Source organism: Dipteris shenzhenensis, chromosome 30 (assembly GCF_047967505.1).
Source record: "Dipteris shenzhenensis isolate YYH24624 ecotype China chromosome 30, Dip_SZ_1.0, whole genome shotgun sequence".
NCBI classification, from domain to species: domain Eukaryota; kingdom Viridiplantae; phylum Streptophyta; class Polypodiopsida; order Gleicheniales; family Dipteridaceae; genus Dipteris; species Dipteris shenzhenensis.
This window is the reverse complement of record NC_141625.1, coordinates 31,048,291-31,066,386: the sequence shown is the minus strand read 5'-3', so window position 1 is coordinate 31,066,386 and position 18,096 is coordinate 31,048,291.

The following is an 18,096-nucleotide window of genomic DNA, read 5'->3' as shown; positions in this document are numbered from 1 at the left end:
TGGGAACCAGCTAACTCTACTTATAAGCCCCCCATATGAGGAGAAGGCATTTGAGTAGCTCGGTTATCTGGTAGGTCCTGGTTTGGACACCAGATGGGGGCCATGTGTGGCCTGATGGCTGGACGGCTTCAGATAGAGTTGGCACACCGCCAACTAGGCTACATAAGTGTGGGAAGGCATCCCATGACTGATTGCACTGAGGGTAGACGGAGCATTTCCCGGGGCAGCCAACTCTTGGGTTGCGGGGCCCGTTTGGAGCCTCAGATGATCCCAGATGGCTCTGGGCCGAACGGAGACTGTAGGTTAGTTGCTCTATTATGCGCACCGGTTCTATCCTGTGGTCGGTGGCCTATTCTAGGACCGACCCCCAGCCGACCGTTTTGGGTGGACTGGGTCAGTCACCCAATTGGCTCTAACTGACTATGACTGGTGGCTATATAAGAGCAAGCCCGTGAAGCCCATTTCATCACTGGCTAGAGCAACCCTGATTCCTTAGCATCCAGCCTCCGTCCTCTACTGTTTCAAGCACACCATCGAAGCTTCTTTCATAGGAGCACATGGCTGGGAGGCAAATCCATCTATTGTATCGGTTTTACAGTAATCAAATTTTTAATTCTCCATACTATTTGTTTTCTCTCTTGCGTACGAGATCATGTTATCTGTTGAGCACAGACATTGTATTGTTTTCTTACAGTGACCTATCTAATTTAAATCATGGCATGTACATCGATTCCGATCCTAATATTAATGCGATTATTCCTAGAATGGAATTTGTGGCTTTGCCGTAACCCAAATAAAATTCCTTGTGTGCTAGGTAAATGCAAGAATGGAGGTAGGTCTCCAGCTCAGTAGTATAGTACAAGGAATTTTGAAATAAAAAATAATCATTATAGTCATACATTAAGCATTCATTTGGAAGAATATTAGTAGATTTCTTTAGTGTGCATAGACTGTGACTTGGTTATTTATTGAAATAAATTCTTTTGGTTTGTACCTTCATTACATGATATCATACTTGGAAACCATGACTCCTTTGAGGTAATGGATTATAACTTCATTATTTGTGGCACTGAGATTCAACAACGATTACGATGTTTTCTAAAAGCAAGTCTAAATAAGTGATATTATCATCAAAGTCCATGATTGTTTCTTTTCATTGTGAGATCACTTGCCAATGGCATAGGTGTCCTCAATATGCAAGGCAGGTTTGTGGATCTGATATTTCTATTATCTAATATGGATAATCCAAGCAGCTTTAGTGTAGCTTTGCACTCCAATCTAATTAGAATGTTTCATTACCTCGTTAGTGCTTGACATTACTTTTTGATATTTTACTAACAAGTTTTGCTCCATCACTTCAAGGAGTCAGCCCATGGAAAGGAGCTTCCCAAATGCTTTATATAGTTTTCAAGGCCAGATTTGCATCCTTGGATGCACAAGTTTTGCTAATTATTCTTCTAACATATTTTGTTAACAATTGCTTGGAAGAATCCAGTTCACTTAATTATTCAACATATATTTTGCATCTCTTATTGATGTTATTTCATTATTTATTATTCTAACAAGTTTTGTTCCAGTTGTGCTTGAAGCATTGTCCATCCTAGGAAATTGTTTTATGCTACTCAAAACAATGGATTTATACTATTATGGTGTGGCCATAACCTATGAAAGTACATTGTCATAGCATGGCCATACTACTATTAAATACATTGTTATGGCATGGCCATAACCTATGAAAGTATGTTGTTATGGCATGGCCATAACCTGTTAAAGTACGTTGTTATGGCATGGCCATAGCCTTGAAAATACAGTGTTATAGCATGGCCATAACCTATGAAAAATGTTTCTATGATGTGGTCATAGCTTACGGGAGTGGCCACAATCTATGAAAGAGATTCAATCTCCTTTGACAATGGTCCATGCCTTGTTATTGATTGTTGTCTAGACAATGGTATCCATTCAGTCCTTATCGCTTCTTGATTATTGATGAACAATGGTGTTCATCTATACCTTATTACTTATTGATTGTTGGATATATAGTGGTATTCATCCATGCCTTATCACTTATTAATTGCCAGATAGTGTTACTCATCCATTTCTTATTGATTGCTGGATAGTGTTATTTGCTTGTGACTTATTGCTTATTCATTGTCAAACAATGGCATTCATCCATGCCTTATTACATTTGATTTCTAGACAGTGACATCCATCACTGCCTTACTAATTTGATTGCTAGACAGTGGTATTCATCCGTGCCTTATTGATTCTTGGATAGTAGTATTCATCAATGCCTTATTACATATTGAGTGCTAAATAGTGGTATTCATCTGTGCCTTATTACTTATTAATTGCTAGACAATGATATTTTGTACCTTATTATTTTGGTCGGATAGCAATTTTTATCTATGCTTTATTACTTATTGATTGCTAAACAATGGTTCACCTGTGCCTTACTACTTATTGGCTACTGAATAGTGATATTCATCCATGCCTTGTTACTTTTTGGATAGTGGTCCATGCTTTGATATTTGTTGTTACTACATGGATACAACATGTGAGCATCTAACTACCTGCACAGTATTGGACACACATATCAATGGTTGGCAATATATATATGTGGATTTGGACCATGATATTGCTCATGAAGCACTCACTACTACATTCATCATGAAGTCAAGGAATGGTTCAATGATTGCTAATGGACTTCTACTAGCTTTGTACATATTTTTCATAGATAACACATATGCCATTATACATATTATACATCACATCTAGCACTTTCAACATATGACCTATGGCCACCTTTGCACATATTTTATAGACATATATATAGTGGCTCAGGGTTTCCCTTGTACTCCCAAGATTTTCATCTATAGCTAAAGATCCTAGTTTGAGTGGGGGTGTTGGAGCTATATATAGCTCACCTTAACTCAACCTATCTCTTAATTATATATACCTCTATGAACTTTTGGAAGCAATCTTTTGTCTCACCCCTCTCTCCTTCTTCCATCAGCTCCAACATCTCTCTCTCTCTCTCTCTCCCCCCCCCCCGATGAAGAAATGAATATTGAAAATAGTGTTAGTGTTATGGTACTAAATATCATCCCCCCCTGCTTTTCTCTCTCTCTCTCTCTCTCTCTCTCTCTCTCTCTCTCTCTCTCTATATATATATATATATATCATCTTAGAGAAGAAACAAACATAAACAATAGTCTTATCATTCTTAAAATCATCTATCTCTATCTCCCTCTGCTCCTTTCCTTTGGCAACAAATATATCGAGATAGGTTGTGAGATGAAAACTTATGTACTTAATAAAAATACAAATTCCAAAGGGAAATTACTTCATTAGCTTGAAAGGATGTCTTCTTTCTTGTGACTTATTCTCTATACTCTAAAAAGATAGAGTAAGGTGCGAAAAGCATAACACGCTCATTGTTCTTACTCCTTTTAATATGCCGCACCCTTGGTTTTTGAAAGAGAGGGGAGAGAGAGAGAAAGAGAGAAGAGAGAGAGAGAGAGAGAATATATGAACAAAGATTTCACAAAAGTTTTCTGTGAGAGATTTTCACAAGTTGAGGAAAAACATAAACAAAGAGAAGGAAAAATGACTAAGTAAGAGTGGAATGAAGATAGTTTGAAACAAGTTGCTAGATGGTTGTGGGAATGCATTTTTGAAGTACATGGAAGAGATGAAAGGTTTTGGAAGAGAGAGAGACTAATAGATGAAGTACATGGAACAAATGAAAGGTTTTGGAAGAGAGAGAGACTAACAGAGTTGGTTTGGAAGTCAAAGTTTTGGGCCAAATTGGTTGAAAAAAAATGTGAGCATGGTTTGGAAGTCAAAGTTTTGGGCCAAATTGGTTGAAGGAAAATGTGAGCATAGTTCTAGTTAGAGAATAGTTTGGATGGGAGGAAAACAAGCAGGTTTGACATGGTTAGGCCAAGCATGCCAAAGGCAACTTTTATTGTGAAGGATCAATGAAATGTTTTTAGGTCTTTTATAAAAATGTGGACACTGGAATTTTCCCTAAATTTACGGAGCTTTGTTACAAGAAGAACACATCGATAATTGTTGAATGAATTCCATATTCCCTTATAATCCAAGCCTCTAATATTTTAGTAATTCTTCAAAGGGAAAGATTTTGAGTCCATTTTTTTGTAGTGCATGCAAAAGGCTAGACTAGAGGGTAGCATTGCAAAAGGATGGCTAGTGTAAGAGTTTGTTGTTATACAACTAAATCTAGACATGCCTCAACTTTGGGATGACAGCGATGATCCATGAGTTGTGGGAAAGATCGAACAAGGAAGGTGAAGGGAAAAAAAAGAGTATCTCCTTGTAACTCAAAGTGAACATCTTTTGTCTTTACAATTGTGGAGGAATGGATCAACACCATCGATTGGTTAGAAGATGCTCTCATACATGCTAGATGAAGAGGAGAGGAATAGATAGGGAGGAGGAATTAGCACAAGGTTGTGACCTACAATTCTATAATCATATTTCTTTTATTTACATTTGGTTATAAGCTTTAAATATTAGTTTGAATTTCTCAAAGGTTTTCTCGGACACTAATTTAGGAGACCTCAATTTATATGCTAAAGATGTTTGTGCCAATGGATGATTGAGAGGATACGCATCAATCTAATGAGGAAAATTCCAGTGAGGCTTTGATTGATTAAATAATAGAGAACAACATTAATAAAAAGTGTTTTCAATTGTGAAAATATTTGTATTCGATTTCATTATTGCAAGGTTGAGGGTAAAACCCCACATTGATCCAATTTTTTAATGATCAAAGTGCTTGTAGATCATCGACGCTTTTTTTAATGCTATTATTTTTTCAAAAAATTTAACGACACAAATATCGATGCTAATATCAACATTATTGGAACTTCCTGCATAATATTGATGCTTAATTGCCCGTTAATGTCTATGCAAATATTGATGCAATGCCATTTTTCCACTAATATCAATGGATGTCATTTTCATTGAAGGATTAAGTAATAAGCAACTATGAATAGCATCGAAATAGGTCCTAAGGCAGTAGTGCATGTTCAAGTTTGCGATGTATAGATTAGTTTAGATACAAATTTTGTCAAGTTTTGTTGAGCAACACATAAGTTATGGATCGAGCCATGATCTCTAGAAGCTCTACAAACGGCATTGTGGAGGCCTACTTGGTATTCTTTATGTGTCATGGAATGTAGAGTAGACGTTTGGTGAAGTTCATACAACTTCTTCATGGTCTACTTCTATCCTAAGCCTATTATAGTTGAGTCGGGGTCTTGACCTTGTCTAAATCTTGATTGGTTCTTGATGTGTATTGATGTATTATTTAATGATTAATGGATGTAATGGGTATCTATACCATGGTTTTGGGCTAAGTCTCTTTGTACTTTCAATGTATACTCCAAGTTTTCTCATCTTCTTCCTTAAGAACTCACCATAATCAATCAAATAATCCAAGATTTAGATTCATGTAAATCAGTGGGCTTCTAATGTAGCCTCTCTAGTCTCATTTACTCTATTCATAGCAACACAATCGTATTGAAGAAGGGCTCTTTACTTTGGATTAGAATGAATAATAAATCGTGTAAAATTCAAGAGACAAACAAGTTATTGATGATTAATCCTATAAATGACTAGCATCACATTCACACAAACATGCATTTTCATGGGATGATAAGCCTATTGCATAAAATCATATTATTTCTAAGAGCAATAGAGATGGAACCTCCATAACTTGGTAGATCAAAAATACAAGGGATGAATGGATTATTACAATTCTTGCTAGCATTACCCTCCTTCAAATGAAAACATTCCCAACGAACTATATACACATTGCATTTTGATGGGCTTAATAAGTAAAGCCCTTGATGTGATAATGGTGCAGGACTTTTAACTACTGTGAGTGCAAGAAATCTAAGAGCTGACCATACACTTTGGAATAGATATTATAAGCGAATATGATTGAACCACATGTTTTGTGATTCATTGAGAAAAATGTTTTCTGTGAACATTGATCACACCCACATCCTCATATCTGGCCTACATCACATCTCATGGGTTGCTCTCACACAAATCATGCATTCAAGGGGTAGCATTTGAACCCTTACTTACATATATGTCCTACATTACTTTCCCTTTAAGAAAAAATAAATTTTATGATTTTGTGAATTTACAAAATTCCTTTTGTAAACCTATTGCATTAGAAAGCCCCTTGTGTTGAACCCACTTTATATGGTTACATATTTGTAGGTGCACCTATCACGATCATATTGTCATACATGGTCTCATAGTATGGTTGAGTTTGGTTAGTTTAGGTATCACATGGCCTTGTAGTTTCCTAGTAATAGATTATAATGAGTATGGTTAGTTTTGACATCACATATTTGAACAAAACTTTCACTTTAATAGACATAGAAACCTACAACCAGTGACGTCATTGCAAGTAGCAAACCATTCTCTATGAACACATTGGATTTTATTATGTATGGACTTCACGAAATTTACACAAGTGTGTTTGAAGTCCCTTAATGTAGTAACTATTGATAGTAAACTCTCATCCTCTATGAAGCCTTTAGATTTTTTCATCCAGAATAGTAATACTCCCAAGCTTTACCAATGGTTCTTGAACTTGATCCCTTGCTCTAAGTGCTCATTCTTTTACAAAGTCAATAGTTCTAGTGCTCGTTGGTACTCACATCTTTGATGTCAATGGATAGTAAATATGAGTTATTTCTTACTTTCAGTCTCACACCACTTTTAAAATTTCCTTATTTAAACATTTATCTCCTCGCCATTTTATAGGCAGAATGTTAAATTATAACTCTACAATTCGGATAGGCTACTAAATTAGAGCATTGTTAGATGGACCAAGATTTTCATTTTTCAATCTCGTGATGAGCTAACGAAGGATAGTAAGCAATATGCCAAGTGACAAGTGAGCAATCATTTAGAAAAAAAATTCATTCATCTAACACAAGTTTAAGAATGTGAGTTGCATTAAAACTATATGCATCATTTACAAAGGTTATTTTGATAGATTTTTTTTGTTGGGTTAAAAAGTGATAGCATTGATGTACATGTGGATACACGCTTTAAAAAAATCATTGAATAGATGTCGATATATTAATAAATTAACACTTGTATCAAATGTTATATTGATGTATTCATGGTAAAACCCAAGATATTTTTTATGGTTATATCTACACTCACAAGTTGCAAAAAAAATTTAGGGAGTTTGGGGATCAAACAGCCCAAATCTACCATAAAACTCTCTGTGTGTGTTGTTATAGGAATTACAATTCCATATGGTATAGTGTGCTTGGCAGTATTTCATGAAGAAAATAATGAGAATTAGCCTAAGGTAGAAGGAGGCAATAAAATATTGTGTGCATTTTTCATTAATTTTCAACGCGTATGTCTACATTTGGACTAATCCTAAAAATCCTTCCCAAATGAAAAGTTTACTTTATGAAAATGTCATTCGAGAATCAAAAGTTTACTTTTTGGCACGGTCATTTCCACATAATAAATTTCGCAATCTCTCTCTATAATGTTCTCATAATGTTGCACTAATAATGCAAAAACTGCTATAATAATTAAATCCTACTTTTGTATTTCTTGTTTTTAAGAATCCTATTCATGCTAAGAAAATTTCTTGAGTTATTATTATTAATTTAAATCCATGAAAAACCACTTATAAAATAAAGAATTAATAATTTAATTTAATCCATGAAAATGCACTTAAAATTCAATGAAAATTTAAATAGAGAAGAGACATGGAAGACTCTTTTGGACTCTAAAAAATAGTAATAGCTATGCTTGCAATTTTACAATATCATATGTACAAGAAATATTCCTCTGGATGACTCTTTGTACAAAGGAGTCTATCACGGCCTTTTCAGTAATTTAACTATGCATTTACAATGAGTTAAGTGCAAATGGGCAATCTTTACATTTGCTTGTTTAAATGTTCAATTTGTCGTCACTTGTCGCTTGGGTGCCATCTTCATTCACTCCCATCTGACCACCATCATCTCTAGTCTTTATTGATGCTTGAATGGTGTTATCATGGGCATTCTTCATTTGCGCTATCAGCTTCTTCTCCTTCCTCCTTAGCAAGCATCTTTAAAACTTTATAATGTGCAAAATTGTTGGTAGCATATTTTTATTTTTTCTTCTACATCATACCCAATGTGCTTCTTTGTTTTCTTTGTCCTTGATTTCCAGGATACTATGATGACTGTCTTTGTGAAAAGCTCTAAAACTACTTCATGATTTGGGACCTATTCCTTTTTCATACAACTAGTATACATTGTATTATTATCTTAGTTATCCTTCCCTCATACCATACCCTTGTAAATGTTATAGCTCTCCCCTGGTCATCCATGCTCACATCCACCACTTTTGCAACCCATAACTTCACATTCTCATGTTCATCATCCGCCGATGGTCAAACTACAACAAAACAATGGACGTCTATGTCTACTTGTGACAATAAATATCTCTTCTTTGGTCCACAATAGGGATGTGGGAGTAGTGATTCAAACTCATTTTCAAAGAGACCACAAGTTCGGTGCAAGTCATTACTAACATTTGGCCAAAATAAAGGCTGTTCTACCTTAACACCATCTTCTCACATTTTCTCAAGGTCCTTTATCAATTGGTAGTACTTGCTAATTACAATAGCAGTGTGTTCTATCCAAGAGGGCTTCCAATCAGGAAATCTGTGAAGCATTTCCTCTTTGTATGTAATAAAAGCTTTTAAGCCTTCTATTTCACCTTTGGATTTCTCGCTGAATTCTTTTATAAGAGCCCATGTTAGATGCATTTCTTTTCTCGGAATTGAACTGAAGAGATTGTAAGGTTCTTCAGGTTCCCATGTTGTATCATGAGAATAGTGTTGCCACTACATCACAGGTTTTTCATCCTTTAAAAAAAAGCAAAAGTATGTGGAGCACTATGACCTATCAAGGCATCACCATCTTTTTGTATAAAAGGTAGAATAAATCTCTTCCAACCATACATTCTTTTGACAATGGAGTAGATTGTAACTTCCTTGTGCCACCAACTTGCCTCCTACATTTTTTTAATCAAGTCATCCATCATCTCCATGTCCTTGTGCTTTAGCTCTCTTAAGACTATGCTAAAAACCTAATCGATATCCTCATGTGTATGCCCAACCAATAAATATCCAAATTCAATCTCATTGAAGATTTGATGAGTGATTAACATTGAGCAAAATGCAAATAAGAGTACATTCTTATTCTCTCGTCCACAATTGTCTGCATGTATTCTCAAATTTGCTAGTACGTGACCATTTTCTGCATGTACACTAAGAAGTACCTTCATAATGGATGTTAGAACTTGATTGCTATCATGTAGATGCAAGGAATCAATCCATAATTTCAAGATTGTGGAGTTATGAATACTGTGGAAAGCACATCAATGAGTACACTATCAATTACCTTCATAATGGATGTTACAACTTGATTGCTATCATGTCAATGCAAGAAATCAATCCATATGTCTGCAAAAAAGTTAAATCCATGCACTAATTTCAAGACTATGGAGTTATGAATACTATGGAAAGCGCATTAATGAGTGATGTTCTCTCAGGAATAGATGAGTTTGAAGATTTTGGACACTCTATCACCACAAGTAATGCAAATGGTCCTACGATTGTATCAAAAGCACGGGTGAGATCAACAAAGGACTATTCGGTATTTGACTTTGATTAAGATCAAGGATGCAACATCCCATGAAACAAAAGTGACAAATAAATCTCATGGGGAGAAGAGCACAAATCCAAATAAGGATAAATGCAAGAAACAAAAAACGAAGATACAGATGCATGAAAAGAAAGTGAGTCCAGGCAAATCCAGAAAAGCAACCAAAGAGAATAAGAGTAATGAATGAATATGTTACGCTAAAAGCAATGCGATCTACATGTTGAAAATGAAGATGTATGCGCTCCATTAACTTACATGACATCAACAGTGTGTGGATAAAATTGTAAATATGTTTTCCACTTATTGCATGATGAAGAGTAGGCACATAGCTAGATGTACATAGCTAGTGGGTGGTGGCTTTGCGTTATGGACACTCTCATAAAAGACTCTATACTGATGTAAATATTTTCTTGAGATTTGCAATTAAAGGGACTCATGGGAAATGATGAGAGCAGTGTGGGTACACCAAACGACCCAGAGCATGGTATCCAATGTGCGACGATGTTTTGTTATGAGATGACATGTGCTCTTCATAGTTGTCTGGAGCCATATGTGTATGAGGGTAATAGTTTTTTGTTGAGGGCGTCTTGTAAATTTTCCAGTGTGTCAAGATTGGGCATTATATGTGGTTAGTCAATGGGAAATTAGATGCTAAATGCTTGTGATGTGCATTAGTGTGCACAAAGTGTATGGTTTGTGCATTTAATTGCCTTGGTATTAATTTTAAAGGAAGGGTGGAAGAGTAGTAAAAAAGCATGGGATGACGTGGCTATTTGTGAGAGAAGGCAAGCCATGCATGCAAGCATGGTTACAAAAAAAGTAAGGGGAGCTTTTGGATCGACGACCAAGTCACGTACGTGGAGATGGCATCTTGCAAGAGGATTGTAGAAGAGATTGTGGGCACATGAATTATAGGCACGAGAGCTCAGGGATAGAGAGCTTCAGAGGGAAAGGCATAACCATGAGGTGTTGGAGGTCCTAATCCATCTTATGGGCATGGGCTGAGGTTTTAGGAGGAAGCGATGGAGTGTTGGAGTTGTGGGCGACAGAGCAGGTGATCTTGTAGCAACAAGCTGTAGGAGATTGGTTGGAGAGCACATATGCTAGTTCCAGGGGAGAAGCCGCGACACTGGAGCTTTTTGATGCAAGGCAGTGATCATCGTTGTGAAGGGAGAGCTTTTGTGTCCATCATTGCTATATGGTCTAGATGATCTCTAAGGAGGGAGATGAGGGATCTGATGATGGCAGAGCATCTCTACCACGCGTGGCTGAGAACTCTATGAGCAAAGGGAGTTATCGAGTGGAGTGAGGTGCTTGATGAAAGCGGTGGGGAAGCCCGACTGTATGAAACTGCACGTATTTTGAAGGCTTACTAAGAGGCAGATTAGAGCTTCTCATAGCAGAGCGTGTGGACATTGTTGTCGCAACTAGAGCTAGTGGAGTGCCTTGGATGAAGGAAAGCATGTGCGCCAGATCCCTGAAAGTAACCATGACATTAGAGTTCTTGATGTAAGGCCATGAATCATCACGTGAAGAAGAGGTCAGGCTATTTGCTCTTGCTAGAGTCTTTAAGAGACTTGGCTATGGCATCACTAAGAAACAGGCCGGCAATGTCTTGATCATTGGCATGGGTGCTTTGTGAGTTGAGAGGTTGAGTGTAACTAAAATTCCATGAAGGAGACAAGAAATAGGTTATTTGTTGATGCTAAAGTGTGGGGAGCTACTTGGCTGGCTATGGGTGTCGTTATTGTGTGAGATGGGTACATAATGAGCAGGAGAGTAGCTGCGAGGTAGCTATTATAGCATGCAGGTAGAGACGGGCTAATGGATGGGCCAATGAGCAGAGACAAGAGGGTCGTGAGCTTGTATGCTCTGTGGGAGTAGAAAAGCTGTAAGGTTTGGTCACATGAAGGTGATGATGGATAGGGGTGCTACAGTAGTATGTTCATAGGCTAGAAGTTTTTAAGAATCCTGACTGTGGCCTGGGAGGTGTTGTAGATGCTGAGGAGACTGCCAAAAGCACTTGCTGGAGAGCTTGGAGAGTGAAATTGCAGCCAGAAGAGCTAAATCTGCACTACCAGAAGTTGTGGGCAGCAAGAACTGGTGGTTGCAGCAAAAAAAACAGCCAACAGGTGGCATCCAAAAGGCTTTCAAAAAGAGACTCAGTGGAGAAGAGGTACCTGTTAAATCTGAGTAGGGAGGTTGAGGAGAAGAAGATATGTTTATAGTGTTTGAGATGCACCCTGATAGAAAATGAATTTAGTATCCTATAGGGTGGCAAGTAGAGGTGATTTATAATAGCTTAATTGAGGATCAATGGTGGACACTCATTGTACAGGTGACAGATGAAGTGGCAGCAGGGTTGAGTTTCCCAACTGAAGATTGGCCTGAAGAGCTTTTCTCTCATATAGATATGGTCAGAGAGGATGAGTTTTACTGAAGACGTCTGTTGTTAATACAAAGACATCAAGTGGCATGTGGCACTTGATTTTGCATATACAGGATGAGGAGTGGGTTGAAGTGATTTTCCCTAATGAAGAGGATTGGCCTGATGAGCTGTAATCTATTGGCTTGTGTATAGACAAAGATTTTGAAAAGCTTTGAATAAAGTGTACATTTTTTTATGTGTTTCTTGTTTTTTGTGGCTTGGAATGTGGATATAAAGAGTTATGAAGGTGTGTATTGCTCTACTACTTTAGTTCATCCACGTTTTGGTGCCTCCACAAAGGAGTTCACTTTAGTTTACGAGACTAAAAGAGCATATGTTTTGAGCTATGTTGCAAGCAATGGGGAGGAATCCACACATGAGATTGATTCACTGTGAGTGGTGTGAAGGGTGTGGTCACAGGAAGGACAGATGCATTGAAGTCTAGCTACGTGTGATTCGACTCCATGCCAGAGTATAGAGAGCTCTGAAAATGCTTGCTCGCAGAAGAAAGAATGCCCTTTGGATGCAGAGTGAGCTTCTTCAGTAGTGTGTTTGCTTTGTTGCTTTCTAGTTTTGTTGTGGTTGAGATAGGCCAGAGTGTGACAATTGTAGATTGTGAGGATGGACTTTCCAGAGTTATGGGGGATGCCGTATGAGAATGCAGTGAGGTTCCTGGAAAAGATGGAATTTACAGCACTTATGATAGGGAAACCCCTGAGATTTTGTTTTTGATCATGAATTATTGCTTGCGGGGAGATGCAAAAGCATGGTTGCAAACTCAAATTGCTACCTTCATGATTGCTCATCCTTAGCAGCAAAATACGGAGTATACAGTGGTGAGAGCAACCTTCCTGGCACAATTTGCACAAGGCAGGAGCCCTAATGAAGTTTGGAAAGAGCCATGCAAAGTGATGCCGGAGGAAGAGCAAGATGTGAATCACTATCTAATTCAGTTTGGGAGATTATGGAGTTTATGGTGTGAAGCTCTTTTCTAGAGGTACTGTCTCAGATGATCAAGCGAGATCGTTTCATAGCTGGCGAAGCCTACACTCAGATTGAAAGTGGAGCTAAAGAATCTGGATAGATTTGAGGATGTTGTTTTTTGCTTAGGGAACAGATGACCTCTTTCGTATGTCCTTCCAATAAATCTCTACATCTTTGGATATTCCCAGAGACCTTCATCAAACCACTAGCCATCTTAACTAGATATCCTTTAAACTTTGTCAATTGCCATATCCCGTCACTTTTTTTTGGCTAGTATGTAGTTCATGGGATAGTATACAAAAAGGAACAAGTAGCTAAAGTCCTTCTTCAAGATGTGGCTCTTCTTCTTCAACAATGGGTGTCTCTAGAAGTATATACAGTGAAATAGTATGTAGTTCATGGGACAAAATACACTAGGCAAGTAGCTAAACTCTATCTTCAAGATATGGCTCTTCTTCTTCAACTGGTGTCTCTAGAAGTATATACAATGAAACTGCTTCACGATATTAACATGGAACCATTCCAAATCTTCCAAATGAATGGTAATGCAAATCTATAGGACGTTGCTTGTCCTTCTAAATGCATACCTAGCAATTTGGAAAGTTCCATGATCAAGCTTCACAATATTTGGAGTTTTCCTTTCACTAACTTAATTGTCCACTTATCCATATTCAAAAGGATGCTTTGTCATAATCTTAAAATAAATTCCATAGAATAGCTTCAAGGTGTGAAGTATTACCAGTAAACCTTTCTAGTGAGTTTAATTAAGTTTGACTCCTTGAAGTTTTTGGCTTTCAAAAGGCAATCAAATGATCTTGCATAAATATGTCTCCAAGAGTCTAATGGAAGATCCACTAGTATTTGTACATACCACAAAGAAAGACTTCACAAAATCAATTGAAGTTAATATACAAGTCATCGATGATGTTTTTATCGAAGCTATGCTTTTATATTAATATAAATTCTTAGCAAAAGTTTATCGAGCTTGTTTTTCTAGTTTCATAACATTGATTGAATGTAGTACAATTTTATACGTTTTCTTTTTGAATTTTGAAATAAAAAATGCAAATCCTTGTGAGACTTTAAATTTTTCTGCAGAGAAGTTTCAAATCTTGGCGAATGTTTCAAACATTTATTTTTACTAGGGCATACAAACTTTGAGACCAATATTTATCTTCTTAACAAAACTAACTTGAAAAAATCATCCATGACATCAAGGCAACCTTCAAATTTTCAAAGGCACTTGAATGAGTATCACCTTTAATGATGAACATACTTCTACTTGAGTGATTGGTGATGCAATCTTAGAGAAATTAAGAATTTATCTCTCGCAATAGCCACCCAAAACAAGGAAGGACCATTCCTTAATCAATTTTACCTTTCTCCAGGTGGTCAACCTTAACCATGTTAATCACATGGCCTAAATACTCAATCTCTATCTTGAAGAATCCATTATTCTTAAGAAAATTTGGTTCTCCTTTAAGAGTTCATGGAAAGATCTTCTTGTGTTCCTCTTTGGCTGTAAACCAAAATTTCATTGAAAACTTTCCTAAATAGGTTCAAAAGACTCATCAACATCAATCAACAAAAAGGCATAAGTGCATCAGTAAGCCCAAGGACATTACAAAACTCATTATGGCTAGTCTATGTCTTCAATGCAATCATATAAATGCCTTCATTTATACTTGATGACAAAGCCAAATTTAAGTCAATTTTATTAAAAATCTTAGCTTTAGAGCTTCAATGAATTAGGAAAATCATCTACTCAAGGAATTGGATATCTATTTTTTATTAACTTATTGAGGGCCTATAATTGACACACATCCTAAAAGTCCCATATTTCTTTTTTAGTAGAGAAGGGTTGAAGCTCTAAAAGGTGAACTACTTAGCCAAATCAATCCTTTCTCCAACAATTCAGCTACTTGCTGCTCCACTTGTTCTAATTCCATCTTATTCATCCTTTAGGATTCTCTACAAGGCGGTGAACGTGGGACGAGCTCAATGGTATGATCCTCTAGCATAGAAATGGGCAACTCATGCTGGTGATCCATAATTTCAAACTACCTTAAGAATTCCATATGGGTTATGACTTGAATAGGCGGCATATCTTTTCTCCTCTCAAGGATGGTGCATCTTGGGGACCTCCAAAGGAAGGCTTAATCAGCACATTATTGCTCACAAAGAAAGGAAATATAATGTTTGAATCATAGCTAGCCAAGGATATTTGAACAACATGGTAGAATGGAAGGTCCTCATATTTGGTCTACCACTAGCACCCCTAATCGGGCTCTCAGTATCAAAAGTACTAGGGAATTCCATGTTGGTCATCTAACAGGTCTAGAATGAATACTAGAGCCTCAATCAAATGATGAGGTATTATCAACTGTGAGCCTCAAAACTACCATTTTGCAGAGATTGTATATGTCGATCAGGAAAAAAATTATATGGCCAACCACTTGGCATCACAAGCAGATTTAAGATCCATTTTCAATGGCATTCAACCAATGGTGTTGTATAATTTTGAGAAGCTCAGTATTATGCAGTGCATAGCCGACCTAGAAGAGCAATCCATCTTTGGTCTAAAGTACATGGCTTACGTCCTAATTTAAAATAGTCAAGTCAAATGCCAAGCCTTGCTTCAAGGTCGGACAAGCTCAAGCCAATGAAGGAACTTTCTAAAGCTATCATCCCAAAGCAATCCTTTGCCCTCTAGCTGGCCAATATAACACTTTGCCCACCAATTGAACAAATGCACCAAAGATGCACTTGCATAGTCAAGATCGTCTAATTCACAAGTTCTCATTCATTACACTAGTTTGCTTGCACGATGAAAAGAGGTTTATAAATAGGATTGCATGTCACCAAAAAGAGCCACATTTTGCAATTGCATCCATAGTAAGGTGCATATAGGTTGCATCCATGGTGCCACACCTATAGGTCTTTTGCGTATGTACTAACCTTGTCACAAAGGCAGTAGTGGGACGTAATAAAGAATTGTACTATGCTAGAGAATGAATGTGATTCTAGGGTTTAAAGCTTGAGGGTGAGCTTGTCTAGCCAAGAATGAATGTGATTCTAGGGTTTGAAGCTTAAGGGTGAGCTTGTCTAGCCAAGAATCGCAAGATGTTGGCACAAAAAGTGACACTCAAAGAAAACAACAAATCTGAATGCAAATTGAGCATAAAATAGTACCAAAACAACAAATAAGCATGGCAATGGACTCCAAATTATCCAATAAGTCTCTATATTCACAGAGAACATCAAATCCCATGGTAAAGACCATACATATTGCGAGCAGACTTTGGCTCTTAAGTTCCATTCATTGCTTATTAATCGACATATGAAAGTTAAGAGGACTAGCTCCAAATTCAAAGAACTCAATGTATCCATCATCCTTAAAGAACCTTAGACTCATCACCACCCTTGACTCAGGATGCATCTAGGTTCACCAGCAAAGTATAGGTTTGAGACACATATTGTAGAGCTTTGATGCCATGCCTCCACTACCATTAATCAATCATAAGGTCAGGTGTAGTCATTGTGCTAGGCCTAGACCTCCGTCCACCAACATAAGCTCAGAGTTTCTACCAAGAAATGGATTAGACGCTAGAGTCCCCAACCACCAAGACAAAAAATGAGATGCCACTCCTTCAAACTATAGTATGCAAAATAGGTGTTTGATCTCTAAGCCCACATAAAGACTCTAGTTGCTTTAGTTTTCTAGAATAATGACCTTCCTAGATAGGGAGGCCATCGATCAACCTCTTTGCTCCAGCTCTAGGAGACTATCACACGTCAAGGAAGCTTTGTCAAAATGCTATCAGATAGAGAGACTACAACCCAGGGAGTGCACTATTAAGAAACCATAGATATGACATTCAAGGGGTCCTTTAACACTAAGCTTTGCATGGATAAAAAGTCCCTTTTTCTATACAAAGTTTCTATTTTCTTCAAAGTCCAATTGAAAAGCCCCGCATATAAATATATTTCTATAAATTTTAAATTAAAAAGCCCCTCCATTTTAATTGATGTGGTATCCTAGGTGAACTCTTTGAGATGGCAGTAGCTCCACTACTCAAATCCCTCATTGCCAGCCTCATTGATCCTCTACATTGATTGACACCTAAATGTAGTTGTTCATTGAACCATTTGATAGACCTTCAAGTGCACATGAGGTACCTCCACCATCTTATCCCATCAAATTCAAGTCCCAAGTTTGTTCCTTAAGTGCCTTCATCATCCTAGTCCTAGACAACTCAGAGCAAGCCACCTCTTCATACTAACACTTTTGGCTCCTTCGAGCAATTCTGCTTTCAACCCCAGTCATCTAGTCTTTCACCCACATGAGACATTAAGCAACCAGCTAGTTACTCTAAGGAGGACCCATCATCATTCACAAAATATTGAAGGAGCCCTCATCATTAGTATCTCGTGAATCCAAGGCATGGTCAAAGTCCCAACCAACCCAAAAAACCTGTAGAAGCATTTTGCCTTGCCTACAAAAATAAAAATCTTGCCATGCCATCAAGGCCTAAAGCCCTTCATCATCCAAGGTAGTGAAGTAGTCACTTGAAACCTATTATCTTGAATTTTTTCTAGACTAAAAGTATAGCCAAGCTCGAAGAATCAAGGGCACCAACGACCCCTTCCCTTCTACCGCATTCCTCAATCTTCCCTAAAGAAACAATTCCTAATTTGAATCAGCCTAGAAACATACCCTGCTTGCAAGAAACAAAAGAAGACTCCATCATACAAGGAAAGAGATGATAAGTGGGTTTAATTTGTGACCGTCTTTGATGACATTGTGCTACTCAAAAAGCAACATTAATCTTGCAACACTATATTTAGTTGTGATTACGTTATTGCTTGGTGTCATGTCTTCTACGCTAGTCTAAAGGGTGCCTCACCGAGCCTAGTTTTCTTTTTTTGTGTGGTACTGAAATTGAA